We start from the raw sequence: 5463 nt of genomic DNA on the forward strand, positions 1-5463 counted from the left end.
CCCCCCCGCTCCACTCCAGCCTCGTGGCCCTCGCGATTCACTTGCGCCCGGTGTTTTCCGACTTTCGTGTATGTTGTCTTTGGTCACTTTTTCATCTCAGATTTGCTGGTCTACCTCTGGCGCTGGGATGAACAAGTGAGGTCAAAAGGGCGTTTCAACAACCGGTGTTGAACGGAAGTGAAAGTGATCGCGAAGTCATTCGGCCCCGTGTGGCTGATTTGACTGTTTTTGCACCCGTACTTGTGTCATCTGTAACCGTTCCACTCGGCTGCCCGCCCCACCGTGGCTTTGTGCGCCCCTCGGGTTTTGATTCCGACTTTCGCGTATGTTCTTTTGCTCACTTTTTCACCTCAGGTTTACTGGTTAATCTCCAGTTCTGGGACGAACAAGTGAGGCAAACAAGGCGTTTGTCCTTGTTGAACGGGACTGAAGCGAGCCCAGTCATGCGGCCCCCGCTGTCCTACAGGCGCCGGCTCGCCCCGCCCCGCCGCGGCAGCTCTTATTTTGACCCTTTTGACTGGAGGCAGAAGCCGTTTGGTGCCCGGTGCTGCCCCGGCTCGCCTGGCGCGGATGCGATATATGGTGAGCGATATAACCGGGCTGCCTGACCGTCGTCTGCGCCAGGGAGGGTGGTTGCGCACCGTGTTTTGTTTTGTTCTCTCCGTCCTTGTCGCACTCCGCTGCCACCATGAGGGAGAGGGCACGCGTAAACACAGTGTGGGATCGCCCTGCAGATCTGTGGGCCTCGCTCGGCATTCAAACGTCTTGTACTTCGAGCCTGTTTGGTCGGCACCGATGTTTCGGTGTCCCTAGCTAGCGGCCACGTCGCGCCCGTGCGCTCGCGTAGAGCTCGCACAGGGAATGACCTCTGTGCCCCGTGCAGTCTGACACTGTTACGCCCAAAGCATTCTTTCGCGAAACGCGTGGTCTGCGCCCGCGGACCACAGCCCGGCCCCTTCGGTTTGTTTGTCCCCTCGTGTGCATCGCCAGCAAGAGGAGCCCACGACGTGTCCTCCGGCCGCCGATGCCCCGCCCCGTCCAAGCCGACTTCAACCGCATCCACCTGGGCGAGCGCTGAGGCGGTGGCATGGTCGCAGCTCATGCCGCTGCCAACAAGGTAGGCCTCGTCTTTCGCCGCTAGAGTTTGTGTACAATCGCTTTTTGTTTGGTCGCTCCACTTGTTCAGATCTCTCTCACAGCCGAGTATGGCGCCCTGTTACCCAAAGCCCAGTACGGCACTTAATTTCTTTATATAAAGTTTCAGGTCTACTTAGCGATACGTAACTTTGTTAGGGGGCTACAACTTCCAAAGGGTACTCATCTCAAATACACAACAAAGCTCATTAATGACTGCATTGACATTGTCGAACAATGCTCTCAAGTCCTTTCGCGCCGTTTTGCTGCAGTCCGTGTTCATTTTCCGCGATCGCTCGGCGATGTTTAACAGCTCACGTCGGGATCGGAAGTTTAATAGGGTATTTCACCTGACCCAAACCAGATCCAAAGAAGAACAAGAGTTCTTCCTGAACTCTTTCCTCGTTGGCGCTCATTGGCTGATGCCGACGAAGTTCTCGGACCGGACACTAGGGGTCGACCGCCCTTGCGGCCAGCTCATGAACTTCGTCGGCGTCAGCCAATCAGAGCAAGGGAGGAAAGAGTTCAGGAAGAACTCTTGTTTTTCTTTGAATCCGGTTTGCGTCAGGTGAAGTACCCTATTGTATTTTCATTTAACTTAAAGATTTCATCAACCGCGATATCATTTAATTTAAATTTTATCCACCGCGATATCATTTAAAGTTTTATCAACCGCGATTTATTATAACCTATTTTAAATTTCATAACTTTACGAAGACTTTGGGGAACATTCTTCACTCCTCAAGGTCAGTCGTGTGTCCCATTAGATCGTCGTTATGCTTTGTTTTGAGCCTAATTTCTTATATATTGTCCTAGCACTAGAGCCAGGCCCCCGCTGCTGTTTGACTCCGTCTCGACTCGGACGCAGCCCTAGGGCTAAGCAGGTGTGTCGCTGCGAGCGAGCTGTCTGCCCAAGCCCGCCGCCTTGTGCTGCTGAGCTACAGCGTTGACTTTATGGGACTACCGATCTACTGTTCCAGCTGAGAGGTAACTTCACTCGGCTTGTTTGTGATTGATTGTGGACTCTACTTGAACTAATATCGTGTTTATGTTCCAGTCGACATCTCAACTTTGCCGTGATGAGCCCTTCCCGCCTGGACTCTGCGTCGCTGATGGCCGTGGTCAGCAGACTGCACAGGTGCGTTTCGAAAGCATTTTGTTCGTTTGGCCTGCTTGTAGTGGCCCCGGTCAGTTCGTTGATATCGCCCCGCTGCTTGCTGGCTTGCGCGCTGCTCTGGGCCTGCCTGCACCCGCCGGACCCCGCGAATGTCCCCCCTAGGCCCCCTCCCCCCCGCGGGACCGGCGCTGAGTCGCGGCGACCAGGGCAGTGTCGGCCGCAGCTGGCTGTGCGGGTGTTTTTTAATTACATTGTGACCGGGGGATCACGAGGGCAAACTGATCGCTTATTGCAACCGCACGTAGGAACCAGAGTTAATACCGTCTTTTCTGTTTGACTTCCACGCAGCTGCCGCGGCCGTCGAGACCTCAGCCGCCTTCTCTGCTCTGGACTCCACCCTGGGAGAGCGCGGCCTCGTCGCCGCGGAGGGCCGCTCACGTGTCTTCAAGGTCGTCTACAAGTAAGCGGAAGCTGTCATTTGTTGTGGCCTCTAGTTGGCATATTGGATATTAATTTGGAATAATGATTCTAATCAAGTTTCGTTCCTGTTCCAGAGTAACCGTGAGGCACGCCTGCACTCGTCAGCTGCAGCAGCCGCCCGCCCCGCGCCCCCACCGGGGCCTCCGCGGGACATCCTCTAGCCAACGTTTCAGCTCCAGTGGAACGAATTTCAGTTAATTTGCTATGTTGAGATATGCTCGTTTCTCCAGTTGCTTTTCCAGTTCCAGGCGAGTTCCAGTACCACCCCTGTCAGCAGGAATTCAGTGCGGTCAGCGGGGACATCTCGACTCCAGGACCCCCGTCAACAATCAACCCACTTCGGTCAGCTAAGGTATCTCGACTCCAATCGGATCTCCAGGACTCTCCAACCTGATATTGGACTCCGCTTCTAACTCTGCTTTGCTGTCTCAGGGTAACCATAAAAGGTAAGCAACTGTTTTTACCAGCCTGAGACATTTTCCATCTCTAATTTATTTTCAATTTATGATTTTTTGTCAAATGTTCTCCTTTTCATAACATCTACCTATTCCTTCAGGTTCATTCTTGGTGACCATGCCGACAGTTCCCACTACTCTAATTTGGTGCGAAATTATCTGGAACCTGCCACACTTTGGATGGATTGGCTGCAATAATGTCAGATAATAAATACCTTCAATATATCCAGGTAATATATCACTTTACTCTTCAGTGCACTTCATTTACTGTAATTTCTGACGCTCCAAACGACAGAAATTTGTCATTGTCATCAATTTCACATCACTGGTTAATCTCCACTTTTGGCTTTTCCACAGTTCGAGGCCAGTTCCAGTTCCACCCCCTGTCATCAGGAACTCACTGCGGCCAGCGAAGACATCTCAACCCTGATACTTGCAAGACCTCCAGGACTACACCCCGACATTGCTTCCTGCTTCTAACTCTGCTTTGCTGTCTCCAAGAATAACCAGAAAAGGTAAGCACCTGTCCTCACTAGGCTGAGATATCTTCCATATCTTTCATTTTATTTCAATTTATTATTTACTTGTTAAATGTTTTACTGTTAATAACAATTATATCTATCCCCTCAGGTTATTTCAATGCTCTGCTCTGCCACCGTGGAATCCTTCTATCTCCAAATTTCAAGACACGCGATTTATTGTTCACCTTAAATTATTCTCTTACATTGAGCATTTAAGTATAGTCAGAGTGTTTGCATATCAATCTGTCCTTATCTTTGAGTGCAGCAAGGTGTTTATTTTCTGTACTTTGTGAAATACGTTTGTAGCATATTAATCTCTCTCAACTGTTGGACTTGCTCTTCTTGACTGACTCCCCTTCTTTGTACATCTTTGAGCATGATCACCTACTTTGTTGGTTGTAGTTTTTGAATTTATTTTTTAGTTTGTTGCATGTTAGTGGTTGTGAATGTGGGGTCTAGTGTAAATTCCATGTGGTGTACCTCTCCTCTATGGCATAACAAACTAGACAGTTCCACTTCTTTCTTCTGCGCACTTAAATAATATGCTCAAACATATTTCATCCAATTTAAATTATAAGCTATGCACTTTTCTGGAATTAAATTATTTATTACTTTCTATATGTTAAGTACTGTGTCACCACTTCAGAGGCAATTTTAGTTCTAGTTTTGTTTCTTTAACTTGTGGTGTGGATTTTTAGCCAGTTGCAGGCTCAAACTTATTGTGAAGGCCTCTTCCTTCGTTATTGCCATTTTGATAATTGCACTCTGCCCTCATACTTGATTTAGCTAGGCTTGGTATTTTTTATTCTAATAACCCGTTTGTTAGCAGTTTTGGTATTGTTATTATCAAAGGCCAAGATTAGACATTATTGCCTTGTTAATTAACTTGCTTCATTTTACGGGATTCCTAAACTTCTAGCAATGTTCAGCCGTTTTCTAGGCAAAAGGCCGCAATCCATAGGGTTGCTTATTTAACAATTTTGTATTGACTTGCTATCTTTTTTTTCAAAAAGGAAAGATGTGCTACTCTGATAGTTGTATCCCCGGCAGAGCGCGCCCCACAGCAGTCCTTTTCCTGTTGCCCTCACTTATTGTGCCTGCCACTTCTGGCTTGGCTTTGAAGCATTAAACTTTGTTCTCTAAAGCGGTCTCTTGTACTTCTATAATATATACTGTTCCACCCTCTGCCAAGTATTGCTAGCATTTGCAGTTGGTATTTTATTTGTCGAGGGAATGACCTGTTTGTTCAACCCAGTGTGGGCTAAGCCCCCTGCAAATCACAGGGCAGAATTATGAACTATCTCTGGAGTCATAGTTTTAAAGATTAATCAGAATGGTGAGACTAGTATTTACAAAAGTTTAATATGTCACAGCAATTGATTGAATAAAAGCAAAGAGAATTGCACGGCCCAGCTGCATGCACTGTGAATGTAAGACAAAAATAAAGTTTGCGTGGAAATGACTCTTTCTTTAGACTAAATTTTAAAACTTGACAAACATACCCAGTGGACAAGGAAATATCAGACTAATATCAGAACAATATCAGCAGATATCAGAAAATCAAGTAATAATTTAGGACTTGACATGCTCAGTTAGTAGGCAAAGAAATATACCGTTATCAGAACACAATCAGATATGAGAAAATCAAGTAATATGTTACAAACTGACAAACCAAGAGGGCAAAGAACAAAGTCAGCGAAATATCAGACCGATATCAGAAACAATATCAGACATCAACAAATTTTGGGATTTCATA

General features: G+C 47.3%; 1 protein-coding gene and 1 long non-coding RNA gene across 19 annotated transcripts in view; one reads left to right on the forward strand and one right to left on the reverse strand.

The window, feature by feature from the left end:
* On the forward strand, positions 1-5170 carry LOC113214244 (uncharacterized). 5 transcript variants are annotated; one of them, XR_008011272.1, is made up of 8 exons: positions 1-68; positions 884-2121; positions 2192-2272; positions 2600-2711; positions 2806-3177; positions 3288-3416; positions 3544-3701; positions 3817-5170. It is a non-coding gene; the product is annotated as an uncharacterized LOC113214244 (long non-coding RNA). The 5 variants fall into 5 exon arrangements; XR_008011273.1 differs by having other exon boundaries at positions 906-2121; XR_008011274.1 differs by having other exon boundaries at positions 21-2121; positions 2806-2924; positions 3009-3177.
* The window catches only part of LOC113214237 (uncharacterized), a 28577-nt gene that overhangs the window by 19957 nt on the left and 3157 nt on the right, over positions 1-5463 (reverse strand). The gene's annotated exons all lie outside the window — the stretch shown is intronic.

The sequence above is a fragment of the Frankliniella occidentalis genome, unplaced genomic scaffold (assembly GCF_000697945.3).
Source record: "Frankliniella occidentalis isolate FOCC.00 unplaced genomic scaffold, Focc_3.1 Scaffold74, whole genome shotgun sequence".
NCBI lineage: Eukaryota > Metazoa > Arthropoda > Insecta > Thysanoptera > Thripidae > Frankliniella > Frankliniella occidentalis.